The sequence below is a fragment of the Mauremys mutica genome, chromosome 23, assembly GCF_020497125.1.
Source record: "Mauremys mutica isolate MM-2020 ecotype Southern chromosome 23, ASM2049712v1, whole genome shotgun sequence".
In the NCBI taxonomy this organism is placed as follows: Eukaryota; Metazoa; Chordata; order Testudines; family Geoemydidae; genus Mauremys; species Mauremys mutica.
The window spans coordinates 6,232,713-6,256,002 of record NC_059094.1 but is presented as its reverse complement, the minus strand read 5'-3'; the positions used below and the strand labels follow the sequence as shown (position 1 = coordinate 6,256,002).

General features: G+C 46.5%; 1 long non-coding RNA gene across 1 annotated transcript in view; it reads left to right on the top strand.

Annotated features, from left to right (window-relative positions):
* Positions 1-16,278: 16,278 nt before the first annotated feature.
* Positions 16,279-23,290, top strand: part of LOC123355235 — a 45,499-nt gene continuing 38,487 nt past the window's right edge. Inside the window, exons 1-2 of the long non-coding RNA XR_006575024.1 lie at positions 16,279-16,413; positions 17,636-17,745. This is a non-coding gene — a long non-coding RNA (uncharacterized LOC123355235). The remainder of the gene's footprint in view (positions 16,414-17,635; positions 17,746-23,290) is intronic.

Genomic DNA, 23,290 nt, shown 5'->3' with positions numbered 1-23,290 from the left:
CCCTCAGCTCCTCATTGCAGTACACCAATCCCAAGCAACCCAGCCCATTGTCTCAGTCTCTCCCCTGGTCACTATTCCCCTGCATCTAAGCCAGCCTTATGTATCCTTCTCTGCCTCCATGCTTGGTTGCAATGAGCACTGAGAGCAGGAGAGACAGACTCCAGGCTCTCTGTTCCTGGGCCTGGCCCCACAGTGGACCCTGGTTGCCAGAAAGAGCAAATGCAGGGAAAGTCCTCCTCAGACCCTGCAGCTGTGGGATGGCGCAAACCCAGGTCAGATGGAATCTTTGGAGAATGTAGCTGCCAAGTTTCCACTGACAGTGCACAAACTGAGATTTTCAGAGGCCCGTCACTTGGCCACATTTGGACAGATTTCACAAGGACAGCAAAAGGCACATCACTAACACCAGGGTGACCCTCTCTGCAGCGTTTCAAGTTCCTGTTCCAAAGCACGGAGTCACTAGAGCATTTCAGTGAAATTATTTTAACTTTTGTAACTGGACAAAACAACGTATTTCCCCTTAACCTCATTCTGAGAAATGACTGAACTGATTTTACTCAAATTCCCCTTCCCTCCCCCCAGAAAAATTCAGCCTGAGGCAGATCACTGGCATAGGGAATTTAAACCAGAACAGTTCAAGTTTGTCAAAGCTATAAGCAACTGACATGAGGATCTTATGGGAAGTATTGGGCAACCTTAATTATAGGCGTTGCTTCCTGCACAAACTATAATTGGATCTATACAAACCCTCCCAAGTTCAGTTCGAAACAGGTTTGAATTTTTTTTTTGCCACAGCTGGTTGTCAGTCTCCGGAACAGGGTTAGATATGAAGGAGAGCAGTTTTCCCATGCTGTAGTGTCCTTGCAAACTCAGAGCTGTAACGCCGTAGTAGTAAGAGATTCCTGATCATCCCTTTGATCAGTGGAGGGCAGCTTCACTCATGCACATAAGGCACTACCACACATTAGGTAGCAGGTTTCAGAGTAGCAGCCGTGTTAGTCTGTATCAGCAAAAAGAACAGGAGTCCTTGTTGCACCTTAGAGACTAACACATTTATTTGGGCATAAGCTTTCGTGGGCTAGGGAGGAAAAGTTGCTGCCTGGCTGGAAGGCAAAGGTGGAGTGGCTGTCTACTAAGTTTGAACAGCCAGTTGCAAGGGCTAATAGAAGAATTCAACATGGAGCTATATGGCTCAGGGAGGCTATGAAAGAGCACTTTAACCATGAGCCACAGTAATGAGACTAATCAATTAAGGTGGGCTGCTATCAGCAGGAGGAAAAAAAAGTTTGTAGCCCATCTTAATTGATTAGTCTCATTAGAGTTGGTATGGCAACACCCATTTTTTCATGTTTTCTGTTTGTGTGTATATATATATATATATATTCCTACTGTATTTTCCACTGCATGCATCCGATGAAGTGGGTTTTAGCCCATGAACGCTTATGCCCAAATAAATTTGTTAGTCTCTAAGGTGCCACAAGTCCTCCTGTTCTTTTCACACATTAGGTTGGTATTTGCATGGGATGCCCAAAGTCATCAGGAGATGGAAGATGGGACTGTTGGCCCATGTGACTAGCTGTGATTTTCACAGTGAACACAGTTTGAAATTGAAATTTACTGGTGAACAGTAGCCTCAAAATGTTAATCGAAATTGAAATAGACCAAAAAGTTTGCAAAAAAGTGCATAGTTCCAATAGTCAAACTCAAAGGAAGGCTGATTTCAAATGCTAATGCAAAATATTCAACTCAAACTGCAGAGCAGTAGGAAGCGGATGATATAGTTTTGTATTTAAATAAGACACTCTCTCCCTGTTTGTAATTAGTACAGTGTGAAATACAAAGTGTAATTTTCATGTATACCCAGATTTGGATCCAAACCAAAACCAAAACAATATGAGACTTTTTACCAAGTATTTTATGCTAAGCCAACTTGCATTCCATTCTAAATAAAACAAATAGTTTGTGGTGTTTACCTTTCTGAGCCACAAAGGAGAGAAGGAAATGCTATATGTGGTTTAAGCCTTTGCTTACTTAAGGAATTTGTCCTATGAAAAATACTCATTGATGAGAAGGAAGCCTTTTGGCTAAGATCTGACTCAGTGTAAACCCCCTGATTTGCCCTATTCAGCTGTAGGTTTAGATATGGGTTTTGGCCTGGCCCCTGAGTCTGATGTTTGACTCTAATTTTCATACTAGCCCAGTTACTTCCTGAGCTTAAGTAAATGTGTATGCTCAACCATTGAGGTCGAAGCTTTGTTTTCACGTTTTCCTACTTGAACTGGTTTCACTTGCATTATTCACCTGAGCAAAGTTTATCAGTTACTATGATTCCTTAGACTAGATGGGAGTGAAATCCTTGTCCCGGAGAAGTTAATGGGAGGTTTGTCATTGACTTAAATTGGGCCAGGATTTCATCCTAGGGCTTCCTTTTTTCAGAGTCTTGTGGCACCTTATAGACTTACAGACGTTTTGGAACATGAGCTTTCGTGGGTGAATACCTACTTCTTCGGATGCATGACATCCCATGCATCCGACGAAGTGGGTATTCACCCACGAAAGCTCATGCTCCAAAACGTCTGTTAGTCTATAAGGTGCCACAAGACTCTTTGCTGCTTTTACAGATCCAGACTAACACGGCTCCCCCTCTGATACTTTTTTCAGAGCTGATCCTAATTATTGTGGGAATTTTACTTGTACTGAATAGTTTTTACATCTCCTCTCCTATCACACCCAGCACCCTCACCCAGCACACTCATACACCATCTCATCACCCACCCACCCCAGCTCATGTTTATCCCCTCCTGCACCCAACTCCCTGCACTGAGCCCCCTGCCGCACCCCACACCCCTCCTGCACCCAACTCCCTGCACTGAGCCCCCTGCCGCACCCCACACCCCTCCTGCACCCCAATCCTCTGCCCTGAGCCCCTTGCCGTACCCCACACCCCTCCTGCACCCCAATCCTCTGCCCTGAGCCCCCTGCCACACCCCACACCCCTCCTGCACCCAACTCCCTGCACTGAGCCCCCTGCCGCACCCCACACCCCTCCTGCACCCAACTCCCTGCCCTGAGCCCCCTGCCGCACCCCACACCCCTCCTGCACCCCTATCCTCTGCCCTGAGCCCCCTGCCGCACCCCACACCCCTCCTGCACCTCAACTCCCTGCCCTGAGCTCCCTGCCGCACCCCACACCCCTCCTGCACCCAACTCCCTGCACTGAGCCCCCTGCTGTACCCCACACCCTCCTGCACCTCAACTCCCTGCCCTGAGCCCCCTGCCGCACCCCACACCCTCCTGCACCTCAACTCCCTGCCCTGAGCCCCCTGCCGCACCCCACACCCCTCCTGCACCTCAACTCCCTGCCCTGAGCCCCCTGCCGCACCCCACACCCCTCCTGCACCTCAACTCCCTGCCCTGAGCCCCCTGCTGTACCCTGCACCCCTCCTGCACCCCAATTCTCTGCCCTGAGCCCCCTGCCGCACCCCACACCCCTCCTGCACCTTAACTCCCTGCCCATAGCCCCTGCCACACCCTGCACCCCTCCTGCACCCGCTGGTGACAGGGAAGGGGCAGCGTTGGGGTGGGGACTTTGGTAGAAAGGGGCAGGGAAGGGGTGGGAAGAGGTGGGGTAGGGCCGGGGCCTCATGGAAGGGGTGGAGTGGGGCGGGGCCTGAGGCAGTGAGGGCGGGGGTGTCAGTGATGCAGCCCTCAGGCCAAGGCACTAGACCTCATGTGGCCCTTGTGATCATTTGAGTTTGAGACTCCTGCATTAGGAGTTCAGCCTTTGGCCTTCAGCCAAAATGTGATTTTCATTTTTTTAAACCCAATAAAATCTTCTTGCCGTTTTTAATTTAAAAAACCCAAAACTTTTTCAGCTCTTATTTTTTCCCATTTGTAAAACTATGAAATGGCTTTAAAAATACATTTTAAAACTGAAAAATTAGATGTGCAACCAGAAAAAATCCAGTGTCTTTGTACTGAATTTGCAGAGCATTGCATGTTGTCTCTCCTGGGCTGCATGGATTGAACGTGAGCACTCTCTGTGTATTGTACTCATGGCAAATCACACACAGTGTGGCAGAAGGATGCAAATTAAAGACCCAATCATGCAATCTCTCAATGAAGGGCGGTGCTTAATTTGTAATGAAAGAGGTGCCGGGACTCAAGCAATTATTTTTCATTCATAACTGATGCAGCAAATCCAGAGGTGCCGGGGCTATGAACTGCCAAGCCCAGAGGTGCCGGGGCTATGAACTGCCAAGCCCAGAGGTGCCGGGGCTATGAACTGCCAAGCCCAGAGGTGCCGGGGCTATGAACTGCCAAGCCCAGAGGTGCCGGGGCCCAGCCCTGGCAAGTTCTGGCACAAATTAAGCACAGATGAAGGGCATGCAGGGCTCAATTCTAAGCGCAATCCCACTGAACTCGATAGGGCCAAGCACAGCACTTAGGAGTAAGTATTTGCAGGTTTGTGCCTTTAACTTTGAACGCACAGATTTAAAATGTAAACCCGACACAAAGTCCAGTTAACCCCCTTTACGTTAAGGCAGCAGCACCCTCGCAACATTCCGTCGCAGGGTTAGTTGGTGCTGAATTCCCCCATTTGCCGCACTGAGGGAAGCCAGATGCACTGTTAGTCTGAACCATGCTTTTTTCCTTCCCTTGGCATTCAGCCCCTCGGGAATGGCTGGCTCCTGCTCTGATGTGAAGTCCTAGAATGATGGTCACCTCCCAACTGCTAAGGGCTGCTGCTGGAGCACAAAGCCACACCAGCAGGGACAGGTCAGTGCTTGTTTACTGGGGGAGGGTACGTCTAAGGTATCTGGTTTGTGGGTTTATTTTAGGTTTGTTTTTGGCATGTTCTGGCTCTTGTTTGGTACTTTTTTTTACGAGGGGTGTTTAAAAAGATGTTTTCACTGTTGTAACTGTGTTGATCCCTGGATATGAGAGAGACAAGGTGGGTGAGGTAATATCTTTTTATAGGCTCAATTCCTGTCCTATAAAATAGAAGGAGCCAGGCTTTTGAGCTTAAGAACTCTGTGTTTCCTCACCCACCCTGTCTTAGGGACGAGGCCCGCTGGCCCTACTCTCCTGTGAGCGTGCGCCCAGCGGGACCGACGGGCTAGCAGGGCTTGCATTAGAGCTCTAAAAGTATCTGTGCAGAGGCTGGTTTGAAGCTGCAGCTCGGCACCATCTCAACGTGCTGTGGTAGTGCAGCTCCTTGTGGAGCGCGAGCAGGAGCCCGGTTAAGCCAAGTCTGTTGACCCAGAGTGGAAAGCTCACACGCTTCAGAGGCTGCCAGCCAGTGCAAAGCTGTTCTGAGCAGTGAGCTCCTAGTGACTTGCAGGGTGGGATCATTCAGGTGCATCATCCTCTACCACAAGCTGTTTTCAGCACTCCCCAAACTGTAAAAAACTCTTTTTTCTGTATCTGATTAAAACCCTTATTCTCCCCTAATTGCTTTTGAGGAGTTTTATCAATTTTCACTTGAACCTGGCAGCCCGCCCCTGGTAATATCTCAATAGCTATAAAATACTCTCTAAATAATTGCGCAAAACTGCGCCACACAATAAGAAAGCAGTGCTCACCTGATCCATCTGCCCACCCTCCCAGGGCCGCAGGAGAGGAGCATGTACAGAAAAACCCTCTTTCTCTTTTTGCAGAGAAAAATGGGCCTGCGTTGGTGCAGCTCTGAATGCTGGAGTGGAGAAGAAGGGCAAAACTCATGTAGGTAGATACCCTCATTCAGCGAGCAAGGGACAGTTACTTCACACAGTGGTACAGCCGACTGAACCAAGCCTGTAATGTTTTACTGTTTTAGTGTATTATACATAAGAATCCCGTCAGGTCTGTGTGTGCTCTGCAACAAAGCAGACTTACTTCAGTGGCAAGGGGTGGGTTACACAGCAGATTCAATAGCCACAGCATACGTGGGGCCTTGAGAACAGTGTGCCGTCCTCCTGGGCTCTTTAGTGGCAGCACACAGGGGACATAAAAGCCCCTTTGCCAGCCAGAGGAGAGTTCCCCCGGCACAGGCACTGCATTAAAGAGCTGTGTACACAGGGCCCCTTGCATGCCCTGGTAGAGGGGTTGGGGCAGAGGTGTGTCGGGAGCAGGACAAAAGCGCACTCTGCTACGACTGCTCTGAGCAGCTCCAAGTTGCAGTTACTCAGAGGCAGCCCAAGCAGGGATGCTGTAACTTAGAGTAGCGACCTAGGCTGCTTCAGCTATGTTTGGGCTGCACCATCCCCCAACAAGGCCAATCCCAGGGATGCCAAGGGGACCTAAAGTTGCCTTTGGCCCAGCTCCCTCTGAGCTTTACCTGTGTGTGCAGGCAGCACAGCACACAGTCACCCCCAGTCTTCTGAACTACTGGTACTTGGACCTGGTAGCACGGTGCACTCACTCTGGATGGATGTAAATGATGACACAAGATACAAGCGAGTGGAGAATCAGGTATCAAATGTCCAGACCTATGGGTCTGAGGCATCTCCTTGCATGCTACCAACATATGCCTGTGTCCAGTATGTTCACTTCTGAGTATTTCACAACTCTGGCAAGGTTAAGCTAGATGCCAGGGGCCAAATCCTCAGAGTAACTCCTTTCAAGTTAGTTAGATTGCTCCCATTTATCCCAGCGAAACAGGCAGCAGAGCTTGGCACTGTATAGTTCTGAAATAGTTTTTGTTAGTGGCCAGATATCTTTCTCTGAACTAAGTTTATGAATTAAGTTTCTGCCTTGAGGTTTTTATTGTCTGGCTCATGTTAGCTCTATGTACAATATTACCATGACCATGCCACAAAGCCAGACATATGGGTTACAATGCCATGGGTGACCCTGAGACAAATGGCTACCTATTAACAATCTTAGAAGAAAGACAGAAAGGTAAATGGTGTGTGTGTGTGTGTGTGTGTGTGTGTGTGTGTGTGTGTGTGAACTTCAGAATACGGGTCCAATGATACATCTATTTTGATTCAAATGCTAGGCACTTTTACAAAGTTTAAAATTATGCCCATGACACATCTCCAAATGTGTGCAATACACTACAGGCAGTCCTTGACTTTATGATGTTTGAGTTATGGCGAACGGCACTTACGACATTTATAAATTGACATCCTGTTTCAACTTTCTGACATTGGTTTAGACTTTCCAATGTCAGTTTTGACTTTACGATGCTTGATCCAACATTGCTCTTATGGAAAGATCAAGTTACAATGTTTCGACTTAAGACACAATTTTCAGGAGCCAATTGTGTTGTAAGTCTGAGGACTGCCTCTAGTGAGCGATAAGGCTGTCTGGGATAAATGGTATGTAGGAACCAAAACCAGGATCGAAGCGGTGTAATGGTGAGAGCAGGGACTGGTAGTCAGAATTTGTGGATTTTATTCCTGCCTCTTCCACTGACGTGAAATGTGTCATTGGGCAAATCTTGCTCTCTGTGTCTCCATTTACACGTTTCTGAAGTGAGGATGATGTCACCTGTCTACATAACTCAGCGCGGCTTCATTAACATTTGTAACGTGCTTTGAAATGCTCAGAGGAAAGTGGCTACAGATGTGCCCAGAGTTGCCAGCAGTTCAGTAAGTCGTTAAGTGGAGGGACCCATGTTCTCAGTGATGTGGACAGTAGAGGAAGCACTCTACTTCCAGGTACCTATTGCCAGGCCAGCTGCCTTTTGTCACACTTAAGAATCCTTTTGGGAAATGAAAGGAGTACGTGCCTATTCCGTCTAAATGATTTTATAATCACCTCCAGCCTTTATTTTATTCTTCTGTCCAGTCACTATTTTAATTATGATTATTTACCCCTGGGAACTAAAACCTCTTGGTTTTTGCTTTTGGTTCAGTTATTCTGGTAACTCATTAAATGTCTGTGTCACATGCTCATTATTAGAAAGTGAAAACAACTCCCTAGCTGTGCCAAGGGAGAGATTTTATGGTGAATTACCATAAATAAGTAGTAGCTTAACAGCTTGAGACTCTTCTAACATTAGGCGGGTTTTTTTTAGACCTGTAATGCACTGCAGATCATGATGCTTCCTGTACTGAATGGTATGAGGTTATTGTCTGTGGCTGGTTTTAATACAGATTCTTGTAGCAGGATAACAGGCAATCCTATACATGTAGAAGAATTAGAGTTCTCTGGTCTCAAGGAGAAGGGGTGGGGGAAAAAGCCCTTCTGCTTAGCTACTTTTATAGATCTTTTCTGACAGAATTTGGGTCAGGAATGAAGTTGAATCCTGTTGGGTATCAGAAGCCCAACTTCAAGAAATAAATTCATTTTAAACAAGCAGACCCCTCTCACCCTGGTGCTCCCACCGAACTATGGCACAATAAACATCTTAGCTAAAACAAAGGTCAGAAGCAAGTGTTAAACAATAGGCTGATTTACACTGAGAAGTTTGGTCTAGTGGTTAGAGTGTGGTGACTGGAAATCAGAAGTCTTGGGTTCTGTCCACAACTACCTCACAAGGACTGCACGAGGCTTAATTAAGTTATGTCAGTACATCATTTCGTGATACTCAGAGGACAGGTGCTAAAGTTCAAAGTATTGTTATTTATTACCGAAACCTGAGACTTATGGACAGGACTGTTGGTGGTTGTTCAGCTGGTATATTAGCTCTCTCTGAAGCTGGCAAATCAGACCTCTAATATGTGGCTTATTGAGTTAACCGATGGTCAGCAACTGGTGTTTGCCTGGTCACTGAAAGGAGATGCTAGGTTGTAAGGAAGAGATGGGCAAAGTGGATTGACATGAAAAAACTGGCCTGAATATCAACTGGTGACCCAACTCGGAACTGACCTGTGAACCTTTTGAGGTTCATCCATCAGGAGGTACCAGATGGCCATTTCAGATTCTTCCTCAAGTGCTTCAGATTCTTCCTCAAGTGTCTGTTCCAGTTAGACGTGTGTGTGCCCAGTGCATTCGAGCTGGAGAGGTCTGTGTAGCAGTACCCGATGGGGTGGAGTATGTGCTCTGCATCTCCTCATGCGTCCCTTCACGTGAGGGCATAAAGGGCAGAGCTGTCACAACTCCCCTTCCGCTCTCTCTCATGGCCCATGGCTGTAAGCTGGAGGTCCCCAGGCTCTGTCACAGTACCCTTTTTTCTCTTTTTGAGACCTTTCTTCCTGTCAATGTATAGTTAGTTAGGTAGTACTGCTGTGTTTAGCTTTGTATAATGTTTTATTCCCTTTTAAAATTTAATCCTCTTTTGTTCCCTGTGGAGTCAGCTCCCTTTGCCAGAGAGGGAGAACATTGGCTGTATTCTGGATTCTCCTGGGTTTAAACATTGCCCCTCTTGCAGGGCAGGTACCCGTTACCAATGGTCACACCCATTGCTTGTTGTGTGTGGGAGAAGGTCAGATTAGGGAAAGAGGACCCCAAAATCAAAGGAGCGTTGCTTGAGCTAGCACTTAATGGAGCAGGCGATGAGACCATTATCAGATCTGGGACTGTCAGATACAGTATGACCTTATCCTATCACCTCTAAAAGTGCCCCATCTCTGAGCTAAAACTTCCAAAACCAGGGCAGACTGGGTTCCTCTCAGTGGGAGAAGAGAAAGTGCTTCCTTTCTCCGGGCTCTTCTCACAGGAACTCAAGACCTGAAGGCCTCCCCAAACCGAGAAAGATCTCATCAGGGCTAAAAAAAGACTCTGGGTACTGACAGACTTTGAAAGAATCAAACAAGAGGCTTCCAGCACCAACGTTAGAGCATCAGCTTCAACTAGACATTCCCTGGTACCGGATTAGCTTTCGGTACTGTTGACTCTGCCACCAGCTGGTAGGCTTCTGCTGAGTCATGCACCATCAGAGCTTTCTGACCCAGCAACTGTTTCCATAGCTCCAGGGTTGTTGGCACTGGCTACACCTGAGGTTTATGAAGCAGCAAGTGGTTGGTTATGCGTCTCGGTACCCCTCTTCCCTCTTATTCAACTGAACATTTCAACTGTAATTTTGACTTTATCGGTACCATCTTTAATGCTGGTGTCAACATCTTCATCTATTACTGCTTCATCATCCCAACTGGCACTGGTACCAACTTTGGTACTGACAATAACTCCATCTACAGGTTTGGCACTGATGCACCATCTTGTTTTGGTACTGATGGCTGTTCAGTTTTGTCTGGCACAGTCAATCACATCTGCACTGGTACTGACCACTGGCTCATTGGATGTACTTTAGCACCCATCCATACAGCTTTGATACCAGCTTAAATACCAACATTAGTACCAACCTCACGGGTTAAACGAGTGCCACATACATACCATTACACAGTTCCACCATTGCCATCAGATGATTGTAGGTCTGAGTCAGAAAACAGTAGGAGCCCATCTCTAGTACATCGAGAGGATCTTGTTACTCTCTTGACATTTCTGAGAGACATTTGAGATCTTGATCTCAGAGAAAACACTCATACTGCAAGGAGTGTCCTTGGAGCTGGCCAACTAGCCTTCTCTGCCATACCCTCAGTGGCCGTATTGGATACCCTGGGAGCGCCAAGTACCTCACACAGAGATTCACTTGGCCATGTCAGGCACAGATTACCTCTTCCTCAGCCTGTTCTGCAAGCCCACCTGAGGATCCATCTCAACAGAAGGAACGATCACCCCCTCTAACTATTGTGTCATCCTCTCCTGATGAGGCCTGGTATCACATTCTCCACCCCTAATACCAGATTATTTTAAAATTTATAAGGATCTTATGAAATTAGTGGCAACTCTGCGGGGGACAAGCCAAGCTTGTCCAGGAAAGTGCCTGCAAATTAATAGACATTTTTTCAGCTGTTGGGTCCATGCAGAGTTGTGCTGCCCATTAATGAGGCTCTAATTAGATTGTGCCTCACACCAATTGCAAAAAAAGGACTGATACGTGCTACCAGGTCCCTTCTCAGGGTTATGAGCAGTTTTATTTGCATCCCACCCTGGACTTCCTGGTAGTCATGGCTGTGAATGAACATTCTCACCATGGCCATTTTTGTACCACTCCCAAAGAAAAAGGACCCCAGAAAGTTAATTTAGTTAGGAAAATAATTTATTCCACCACAAGTCTGCAGATGCCTATTGACAACCATCACATGCGTCTTCTAAATATATCATCTGGGATTCTCTAGGGAAATTTGTGGATGAGCTTCCATAGGATGCAAAGGAACAGTCACAGCAACATTTTTACCAGCCTGGAAGGAGTCATGAATCTCCAAGAAGGAGACCTTCCCTATCTGCCTCTTATGGCTCTGCTAAGCAACAGCCTTCAGGCTCGAAGGAGCCCATTTGACTGCCCTTTTGAGAGCGGAGTACCAGCCACACATCTACTTTCCCTTTTCCCTCCCTTTGGAGACAAGTTGTGCCATTTTCTTGGTGTTGGGAGTTCATCACCTCAGATACGTCCTCCTAAGCACGATGAGACTGGGTTACACAATCCAGTTCCGGTCTATCCCTTACCCCCGCACTCCTTCCATTCACTTGTGCACACTCTATCCTGCTGCGGAGTTTGGTTTGCTCTACATGACACTCTTGCAGCTGGGATAGTGGGGTTTGGACAGTCAGTATTTCACGGTGGTTTAAAATGCACACAGTTGATCGGGAAGTGGCAAGCGGTAGCTTGTATTGTTGGGGTAACTGGGACAGTTGCCTGAAAATGCTGAGAACGCTTCTGACCTCTAGTCATGAATGTGTGGCTTAAATCCCATTCCTGGAATGTTCAGACATGAAAGCATGGTGCACACTGTCACCTTCCTTCCCAGAGGCAGAGACTGTTGTCCACACAGTGCCCTGAGCAACAATCCTCTGGACACAAGCTGGGAGGAATCTGACCTTTCTTTGAAGAAATGCTGAAGATTACTTAGGCAGGTCACTGGAATCGAAATCTAGTGCTCTTCATATGTACCTGGAGCCCTCCGTTCAGTCCTCTTGTCTCCCTGCACATGCGGTCTAGCTGTCTGGTTCCCTTCTGCACCTTTTAAAGCCACTTCACATAATATAGAATGAGATGCTATCTCTATGCAGTGGCAACAAGAACATTACTTTTATGAATTTATTAGGATCCTGGGAGGCAATTGGGTTTAGTTACGCAGGTGTCAATGAGGTGTCAGACCCACTAGTGATGCTGGCAGTTAGAAATGAACAACTTTTTACTTGTGAAATGAGCAGGTTTGATCTGCAGTCAGCCAGAAAATAGAACTATGGTGCCTCTCATGTCTTTTACTTAGAGTCACTTTTCAAAGTAAAATGCATATTAATTGTAAGGGTCAAAATCTTCACCTTAATTAGCATGAAAAAAAAAGCAACAAACTCAGCTTGCTTAATCATGGTATCCTGCTAGAAAAATGCAAGCAGCATGAAATCAGGTGCAGCACATGACTAGACAGGTTGCAATGTAGACAGAGTTGTGGTAGGAAGAACAGCAAGAAAGCTGGTAACTCTAAGTTTCTTTTGTATTCAGTAAGCATCTTCCTAAAAAGGCAGGCATATTTTTAATGTGTTTTTCACTGTATACATCTGAGAGTCAGTCCATTTCTTAACTCACAGTCCAAACTCCTTGTCATTCTATCCCTTCCATTATGAACAGTTGTATATACATGAAATGTTGTTTAGTATTTACTACTCAGCCTTACTTCCAATAGAAGGGATGTCAGCCTATATAACCTGTCTGTCAAATCCAGGGCTTCTCAAACATTTCCACAGCGTGTACCACTTTTTGATAGAGATTGTCACATGGACATAGGTGCTGGAACTCGGGGTGTGGGAGGTGCTGCCGCATCCCCTGGCTTGAAGTGGTTTCCATGATATCCAGGGTTTACAGTTTGGTTCAATGGCTCTCAGCACCCCCACTATATAAATTGTTCTAGCCCCCGGCACATGGACACCTCACATCCAATCGCACTCCATTCGGGACAGCACAGCACCCCTTTGGCAACTACAATAACCGCTTACAGGAAAGAGTAAAATGTTTACGCTGCCACCAACCTTAAACATTTAGAAATCATGAGGCAGGCCTCAAAAAAATCATGAGATTGGCTTAAATATTGATAGAATTTTAAAAAATGATAAATTTTCTTTGTATTCTGGTTTCTGAGCCTGTAGGACACACTTGGGTCATGCTTTCAAGCTTTTCCCACCATAAGGGCTAGACTTTTTTTTTTTTAAGGCGAGCCAAGATTTTCATGTATTCACGTCATTTCAGCAGCCAGAGCTTTCAGGAAAACACCAAATGTCATCATGAGACTTGTGGTAAAATCATGAGAGTTGGCAGCACTGTGTTTATATGTTTTTAGCCATCTTCAGTGTGATATGTGCCTTGCCTTTTTTGGGAACAAGGACTCACATTGTCAACTTTTGCTCTTAATTTCAGCTCTGTCTCCCTGGTCCCCTGGAGCTTGTCTCCTCCTGGAAAAACAAACAAACGAATCTTGCAGGAAAAGTCTAGCAACCATGACACCTCAACTTTAAAACAGACAGTAGCCAAAATAAACAAGCCTATTCACTGTGGAGTAGGGGGCTGGCTTGGGCAGGAAGGGTCTCTGAATGGGACTAAGTTCCTCCATAGATTGGCACAGAACACACTCTAGAAGGATACATCAGACAGAAGGGAACAGGTGAGCTGAGAAACATGGCTGGAGATGGCAGCCCCCCGTTCAGCCAACTCCTTTTGGAGTGAATGGGACCAGGGGATAGATGCCTGGGAGTGTGATTTGGACTTGAGTATGAGCTGCCCCACAGGATAAACTCCCCATGATTAAGCTGAAGATTTTAAACAATAGGTGCTTAAAGCTAGGCTCCAAACACCACACTGAGGTGCCTTATTAAGTGATCTGAGTACTGTGCACCCAAAAACTCCTACGGAAGTTGCTTGTGATTAACACTTTTGCAAATTAGGTCACTTCATTAGGGGCCTGAACATGGACTAAACGAAACCCCACAATACTGCCTTGAGGTGGTAGTTGTTTTTCCTGCTTTACAGATGGGGCAAATGATGCACAGACAGCAAAGTCGTTTGCCCCGTCACCAAGTGTACCAGTGCTGCTGCTCTAACCACTAGCCCACACTTGGCTTCCAGGAGCTGTCTAGGTGATGAAATGACCTTTTTGTGGCTTCTTATTGAAGTCTGGAAGGGGAAGAAATGCATCAACCAGTGTACAGAGGATTGGGGGACTGGAGAGTGTTTTTGTTGAAAAGCCTGATTATCTCACTTTCTTCCCTCTCACCACATTAGTTTCAGTGCCTGCAGTGACACACAGTGGCGATGAGTGTTTGCTGTGCCAAAGGGAGACAGAGGGCACTGAACTTTGTTGGAAATGGTGTCTGCCGAGTTCCCCTCAGAGGAGCACAGTCACTGCTCTCTGGGCTGACAAGAACACTGGCGTGAAGGGCTGTTCTTAAGATGGCCTTGGTTTCTATTCTCTACACTTATGTCCCAGTGCAAGGGAAACTACAGTTCATTAATGTTTGGATCCATTATGTGTCCAGTAATGTTCTGCCCAATATGTCGTTAATTTACTACTTTATTTTAACATGGTCCGCACAGAACTGTGGGCTTCGTAAGCTGATTTGTATTGTAAATACTGTATTTAAATCCTCTTTATTTTTTGTGACAAGGATTTTTTTTTATCCCCATGCAAGCTGTGATGAAATAAAAAGAAAGCTGTTTAACATAGCTCTGTTACTCCTTTTTCATTTGTACTTTAAAGAACCCGATGAGAAACTCTGAAAAATGTCCTGCCAGGTACAATTCTGCGGATGTCACAGGATTGTTCCCCTTCTTTCCTTGTTTATTTGTACAAGGCACATTTGCATGCAAAGAAGACAACTGTTTCCTTAAGAGTTCATCTGCCTCTGATTTTCCACCATTGTGTCTCCCAAGTGTATATCTCACATGATGGGAGGCAGAACGGTCTAGTGAAGGCAGGAGTTCAGGCTTGCTTCCCAGCTCAGCTGCATGCATGCTGTGTGACCACAGGCAAGTCACTTAATGACCCTGGCTCTCAGTTTTCCCATGTGTAGAATGATGATGATAATGTTTACCCACCTCACGTGATGTGGCCTACATAAGTTAAGTGCAAAGTATTATTAACAGGCCCCTGTTAATGATATATTTTCAACTAGTTCCTAATGCCACAATCAGAGGATGGTATCTTAGAGCTGAGAGAATTGTGGGGGAAAAAATCAAATTTCAGTGTTACTGTATTTCTTGGTTTGTTTAATCTGAACTTTCAGGACTCACACTTCATAAACACAAAAATGACTATGAATATCCCCACTTTAGGGGGGAAATATGGGGATCCATCTATTTCTGTAAAGCTCTCAGATACCATGGTCATGAGTGCGGCATAGATGCCTAGATCCAGACTCACTTACTGAAAGTGAATTTTAAACTTGGGTATTTGCCCCAAACAATTTTTGAATTGTATGTCTGATTGTAAAAGTCAACATTTTTTGCTATGGTGGTTACTTTATGTAAACTGTCCAGTTACGAAAGCGGAACACACAGGTCAGGCATTATCTGCAGAAGAAATTAACAAGTAATTTCAGATAATGGATTCCTTAGAAAATGTTCTGTTTGTGAGTTAAAGTGATTTAAATTAAACATATACATTATTAATTGCGAATTATTTGGCCAGCTCTGTTATGACTTCAGGGCGGGGGGCCGCGGAACTGCAGCTGGAACCACTGGCTCTCTTAAGAAACAAAGATTCCCGTTTTCATACAGAAAATCTCCGCCGATAAGCAGCGAGGGGCTCGGCGGCGCAGCTCTCCGGGGCGCAGGCGATGGAAGCAGAAGCGTCTCCAGAACGCGCCGCGTTTCGCCGTTCTCCGACCCCTGCGCAGCTCTGGAAATGGCCGGGGGAGCTCTCCGGCCCCGGCTGGTAGCCCCCGGGCTGGAGGGACCGCGAGCCCCAACGCCGCTGCCCGGCAAAGCCCGCTCGCTCCCGAGCCGAGGAGAGCCCGGGACCCCCCCCCGCCTCTCGGAGGCTCCCGCCCGCGGGGTTAGTGTCAAAGCCTCCGCTCCTGCCAGGGCAGGTTGTGCGGCCGCGTCTCCCCGGGGCCCGCTCCCCGGCGGGTCCCGCTGCCCTCCGGCCGCGGCGAGCCTGCGCTCTGCGGAGCCAGCCCCGGGGCGCTCCGGCTGCTGACATTTCCGGCTGCGCGGGCCCGGCCCATTGGCGAGAGCCGGCAGCGCGCCGGAGCAACGACACATGAAATATGATAATTTTCTGCTGAAGAGCCGGGGGAGGGGGAGGGGGAGGGGGGGAGGAGGAGGAAGGGAAAGTGGCTGGGGGGAGAGCACCGCTTGATTGCCATGGTTTGTCCGACAGGCTCTGCAGACTCAGGACTATACCGCGAACAGACGCGTGGTGGGTGCTAAGTGACAGCACCCCGGGGAGAGGGAGAGCCGCCCAGGAGGCTGCTCCGGCTGCCCCGCAGGTGGGCTGGCTAATGCGTGTCCGCAGGGGAGACGCGCGGGGCGGCTGGCTGGACGCACGGGGCATGTGTCTCGGCAATGGAGGGCTGCGATTGCTGCCCTAGGCGTAGGCTGGGGCGCCCCGGCTTGGCTCGGGCTCTGAGATCCGGGGGCTGGGGCGGTGCTTGGGGGGTTCTTGTTTGCTAAAAAGAACCAGGAAATGTGCTCCGGAGCGGTCTAGCTGCCTCCTCGCCGCCTGCCTTTAGAAACGAGGTATGGAAGCGTCCCAGGGATGGGATGGTCTGAGCCAGTGAAATGTGGGGGAGTGGGGGGCGGGGGCTGGGCATTTCTCGTGGTGTTTGGGCAGAATGGCTTTATTGCATGCCCGAAACTGCCCATTTCAAACTTTCAGCCCTCGTCCTTAGTTGTGATGATGGTAAGTACTTGACAGGGGCTGTTCTCTGCCTTTACTTAACCCTGTCATGGCAAGTGGGGAGAGCAGCTGCTTCAGTAACTATTTCGGCCAAAGATTCAATAGCAGTACAAATCATATCCATAATTGGAGGCTGTATATTGAGAAGTCAGTGTGTCTTGTAACTCACGGCTATTTAGTTTTGTGGTGACTGTGTAGCTGAGTGGCAAGTTTATCAGTTTATTTTTATTACCTAATGCAAAGATTACACTCTTAAAGTCTGTGTTGATAATAATAACATTTATTCAGAAAGACCATTAGCCCAAACGATGCCCGATCCCTCTTTTTGGGCTGTGTGGACAGGGTTTTTTGAGCACTGAGTGACAGCTCTCCTGAAGTGATAATTGGTGTACTGTATCTTTAAAAGGTTAAAACCCTTTTCAAAAAGGCCTAGACTCATAGTGGGAAAAGACAAGAGAGGCTTTGGCTGGCTTTGGATCCAGAAAACAGCTGCTGATTCGATTCTGCATCTTCAGGCTGAATTTATTACAGATTTTTCAGCAGCAGGGATTCTAGGAGGAAGCTTCCGTTTGGGTTTCTTGACCATGGTTTATTTTTATTCAGAGGAATAACAGAGGAAGGATTTGTTCCGGCTGGAGCATGCTCACAACCTGCAGGATCTCCCATTATTAAACTGCCTAGTTTGGGGCTTTAATCTACATGTTTTATTATTGCCGTTGTTATTATTCGGCACCGTCGATCTACTAATCTTATTTTTATTTTAAAAGGAAGCTGATCTCATAATGAGCTTTTCCCTTCCTTGCTTGAAACAGGTGCTAATGAAAGAATGCAAATAGCATTGGTTGATCAGAACACTTCATAAAGAAGGGAACAATCACCAAGCCAAACCAGTACAGAATCTGCCTGCCGTCAGACAGCAAAGGTAGGCACTGGGATTTTGCATTCTGCATGTGTCTGTGTATGCGTGTGTGGTGGTGTAGTATTTTTGACTATTGCTGCAGTTGGAGAACAGCACAGCGAGATTCCATTTTGCTGCGCTTTCCTTATGAAAGGTGTCAGGTTGCTGTTGAGACAGCCTGTTGGGCTGTGCTGCTGTATGCTGTGTCTGTGTGTCTGTGTGTGAGTCTGTGTATTCCCTGGGTGGGCTGAGCTCACTGCTCTGCATGGCGTGATGGGTGAGATCTGTGAGCCTGAAGTAACCTTAGCAGTGTCAATCAGCATACATCAAGAGTGTAACCCTATCTGTGCCACGCTAGACATCCACACTGCTGTGCGTTCTTTTTTAATTAGCTTTGGCTGTGGCCTGAATTCATCGTCGATTGACAGCAACTTCGTTTTCGCTGAATGGAGCCATATTTTGCTCATGGAACAGAGGAGGCCAGTGTGGGTAGAAGTAAAATGCCTTGTCTGTTGGCTAAGAATAAGATTGACATGCTGCTGTTTGGGGGCATTTACCCCTAGCAGAGGTCCTGACCATTGCATTCAGGAAAAATGGGCATGTTGCTCTCTGGGAAGCCTCATCCTGCTAGTACCAGCGTTGTGCCACCTCTCACGGCTATGTTGAGTTGGTATGAAAAGGCCCTGTTCTGTTCTCATGTCTGGTATTCATACTCTGTCTCTGGTGAATACCCAGAGCTACTAATTGATGTTCCATCTGATGTAAAAAAAGAGGGATTTGACCCATCCCTCATTTTCACAAGCAAATCCCTGACCATAACCGAATTTGAATGTCCTCTCTCCTACACAAAGCCTGGTCACTGGCAGTTCTCCTTATACCCTGCCAAATAATATTTGGATCCAGTCAGTGTTAGGATTTTCTTATCTTCATGGGGTTGTCCTTTGCTATGAGCCTTCATAGATTTTGGCGGGTTATTGTGACATTGTTCTGCAGATGCTGTACAGCAACCTCATGCAGTACCTGGCTGCGTGTCTTGTTCATGCACTCAGTTTTCTGCTGTGTTTCACAGAACTGCAAGACTGGAATTGCAGCAGTGACTGCAGAGGGCTCTTTTGGGGTCAGATTCTGCCCGCATCTTATGTATGATCTCCTGTTGACTTCGGTGCTATGAACCTCTGAGGGCAAAATTTAGCTCTTAGCCTGGGAATCTGGAGCTAGATCTTAATGTCTTTAGGTAGTTTTGTGTAGTTTTGTGAACAGTCGGGATTTTGTCCTATGTGATAGAGGATTTTAGAAATGGCATTCATTTTTGACCAGGTATTCAGGAAATGGTCTGCAAGAAGTTTGCCATTGATTAATTGTAAAAGCCAAGAGCGTTCAGTGCATGACACCTGGCGTTTCATAGGAACACCCTAGTGAGTCCCCTAAAAACAGAATTGTTATGGATATATCTCCCCCAACTAATTACTTTAATTAGGAATTCATGGACATGGGTAAATAACGTGCATGCGGTATGATTAAAACAAATTGTTGGCTCAGTGACTGTGTCGATCCGAGAATATTCCTACAAGCTCTGTTTCTTCCTCTGAGTCATTCACCACATGTCTGAACTGTCATTAAGTTCTCTTCCGCCAGCCCTTTACCTGTGCTGCTGCTGACTGTTTGGCTAGTCTGCCCCTGGAGATTCCGAGGATTGCTTCTGCAATGTGTGTGTGCATGTACGCACGCGTGTGCAGGCACCTCTCTCTCCCTCCCCCTCCCCTTCCCTTCCCTCCCTTTCCCGAAATGGCAACTCTGTCCTAACGTGAACTTTTCACCATCCAAGTTCATACTTTGCAGAGAAAATGTAACTTGTATTTTAACAACTCTGGCATACTCCCCTAGCAGACCAATAAACCTCAGATCAGTTAGTGATGGGGCATTGTTTCTGCAAAGATAAGAGTCTGTTTCTGGTTTTACTCTAGGAGCACGACCGTCAGTGAACCGAAGCTGCAGCCCTGCTATTTAATAGATTCTTTTCAAGATTTTGTTTCCACTTAAGGGGGCAGGAATCCTCTCGGCTAGAAGCAAACACAGTGGGTTTATTTATTTATTTTGTTGTAGCCAGCTTGTTTGCACAGCTTGTCATGTGAAGCGCTACCATGTGAGAGACCCTGTTCATTTCCAGTCTTGGGGTTTCAGTAAACTCAGACTAGCAGGGGTTGGCAGGATTGTTGAGATATAGTATTTGGATGAGAAACCTCCAAAGAAAACTTTAGGAGCTGCAGGAAAGTGATCTTGGTAACTCACTAGGAGATGCTCTTCCTACGGAGTCACTTTAGAACCATTGTTCCATCATGGTGTCAGGGGGTGATGTGCTGCTGACAGGATATTAACATCAAGGGCCTCATCTCTCTGTGGCCATTAAAAATTCCATGGCTTTTTTTTTTTTTCAAGAATAGGGAAACATGTGTGTTCTGGCCAAATTCCAGTTGTTCCATTGTTCCTCCCAAAATTCCCCCTGTAATTTCATTTGGATGTAATTAACTTTACTTCCTGTTTTGAATGGTTAGGTAGGATTACTGAGTGCTTCTAAATAGCTATCTTATTCCACCCCAGAGGTGTCTGCATTCACACAGTATATGCAGTAACTCTTGTAAAATACTGTATATAGTTTCTAAAGTACATCAGGATTTTATGGGAATTTATGGCCCTCCATAAATTAGATTATTGTCATTCTCCAACTCCTGGGGATGGAAAGAGAAAGACAGGAGTAGAGCTAATCATTCTGAACACCTTTAGAAACTGGGTCAGAGAGCAGCACCACAATCTCATAGGAGACTACTGGTCCTTTTGGGTGTCGTGTTTGTAAAACAGCTGTCGATGTATATGAGTGCACCCACACCCACACACTAAGAGACAAGTGTGTAGAATAATAGTTTACAAGATGTTGTTGAAAATTCTGAAATTTGACTTTGACCAATCTGATAGTCTAAACTGATGCCTTGACAAGCAGAGCCCGTTCTGGGCAGATGGTGATTGCTGGGTGTGGAAATCAAGGCCTTTGAAAAGAGATACCTGAGCCCTCTTGAATGCCTCCATAATGTGGTGTGTGGTAATTTTTGTACTTAGCCATGGTTAAGACCAGTGGTTCTCAAATATCCTGATACCCTTTTTGATTTTTGGAAAAAAGTATGGCCGTCCTGTTAAATATATTTTATGTAAATGTAAGAAATTTCCTAAGGAAAATCCAGACAGTTTGTGGATGTGGCAAACATGGAATCCAGTTTGAAAAGCTCTGGTTTAGAGCGTGCTGTGCCTTCTTCTTCTCCTGTATTTCATGAGCTTAGTTCAGGATTTGCACCTAGATTTCAGTTGGTCCATAATTACCATGAGTCTTAGCTCTCTTCATTCATGATGTGAAGCTGGTGAGGAATGGAACAGGGTGTGACAAAGTGGGAATTTTCTTAATGTTTTGTATGAGTACTCTGTGTGGGCCTCAGTTTCCCTATGTGTTGGTGGTGTGAGAAGGGTGTGTGATTGTTGCAGAGACCCCTAGAGGGCAGGTGTGACTGCCGTGTAGCTCCCTGGGTCTAGACAATGGCCAAGCATTCTGCATCCTGGCACGTGATAGCCGGAACCCCTCCTCTGCAAGAGCCAGCCGGAGGAGCTGGAGAACTACGAGAGAGTTGGAGGTCAGGTGACTGGGTTGCCCAGGAAACAGCACAAAGGATGGAGGAGTTATAACTGGGCATGCCTGAGGGTAGGCGGCTGGAAGCTGGTCAGTCTCTTGGTTTGGGACTCGGGAGGGCTGTGAGGGTACAGCCCAGGGCTCTGGGTCTCACCAAAATGAACTTTGCTGTAACTTCCTGCTTTCTGAGCTAACGAGATCCGTTCTGTATTGTGTTCCAGACAACTAATGAACCCTTCTGTTTTACAGTGCTGACTGAGAGTCACTGCTGACTGTGGAAGTTGGGGTGCATGGCCCCTTTGGGGGCACATAAGACTTCGCCAGGTGGACTCACTGTGGGGAGCTCACGGCGTGAAACAGGGTGCTGAATGTCCCGAGGTCAGACCCAGGAGGTGCTGAAACCAAGGATGCTTGCTCTAGTGAGAGTGTGCCCTCAGGGGTGTCACACTACAGGAGGGTCCTGTCTGAACTTCATCCAGAGCAGTTCCAGAGCACTGAGTCTGCTCTCCCATGACACAGGGTCAGGACAATAGTAATACAACACTGACCCAAAACTGTCATTTGTAAATGGACCAGCAGGGAGCAAGTCACTTTCCTCGGTATGGTGGAAATGAAAACAAGTCTATGCTGATTTGTGGCTAAAAACATCTCACTCGCTCAACACAACAACTAAGCACCTACAGCTGGTATGACTGAGAAGCATGTGTGTCGCCCATTAGCATGGATGTCTCAAAGACTGGGCAGGGACTGTCTTATTCTTCTGTGTTTGCCTAGCACAATGGGGCCCTGCTCCATGTCTGGGGCTCCTAGGTGCTACGGTAATACAAATAATCATTAGCAGAAAGCTCTAATGTATTCATTTCTTTGGTGGCCTAGTCAGTGTTGCCTCTTGTTTGTCGGTAGCAAAGTGATGTTCAGACAAAGGGCAATGTGCTGCTTCACCATGTTTAAAGGTTACTAATTGTGCTCCCACGGAGATATCAGAATTGATAGACCCCAACGTCTTCATCTGTATCTTTGAAAGACTCAAGACATCTGTGCTGAGGGTAGAGAGGTACCAACTGCTTAACTCATGTATTGGCTCCTCTTTGGGCTCATTGTGTAACTGCTGGGGGAGGAGGAGGTGATATGAATTCTTGTTAACGTTTAGGACTCTCTCTTCTTACTCTGTGTGGAAAATGAGGCAGATGGGGGAAATGACTTGGCCAAGATCTCAGTACGAGTTGCTGGCAGAGTTGAGCACAGAAATGAGGAGTTCCAACTGCTGTAGACTCCAGTGCTTTCTATTTTTTTTTTCTTTTGCATGACTGAGCATTCACCGGTCACTAGCAGCCATGAAAAAAATGCTTGGAGGAATATGTGTTATTTTATAAATAATCCTTATGGTTACATACATAAGAGAAAACCTGGCTCATGACTGCCTGCAAAATAGTCATGGGATGAATCAAATTCTGTTGTTCACATCTTAAGTAATTTATATTACTGAGAGCTGGAATAATGTTCACCAATCAGATTGTCTAACTCTTGGGTTCCCAAATATTTTCATGGCATGCACCAATATTTAGTAGATAGATTGTCTCATGGATACTTCCACTCCCATTTATGATCTCATAACATCTGTGTGGAAACTATGGCAACTGCTTCTATGGAAGAAAGGTATTTCAGAAGTGGTTAATGTATCTGTTGAAGAAGTTTAGCAAGTGGAAACAAAAAGGAAGAGCAAGCACCCCATGATCCACCAGGAAGGACTCCATGATGTACCGGTGCTTCACAGACCACAGATTGGGGACACCAGTCTAAGCAAATGCGTGATTCTTGATTTCACAGTGAGTTCCATGAAAAATAATAGTCACCTGTAAATTCATCACACAGCTGTTGAATATGGGTTACAAATCCCCG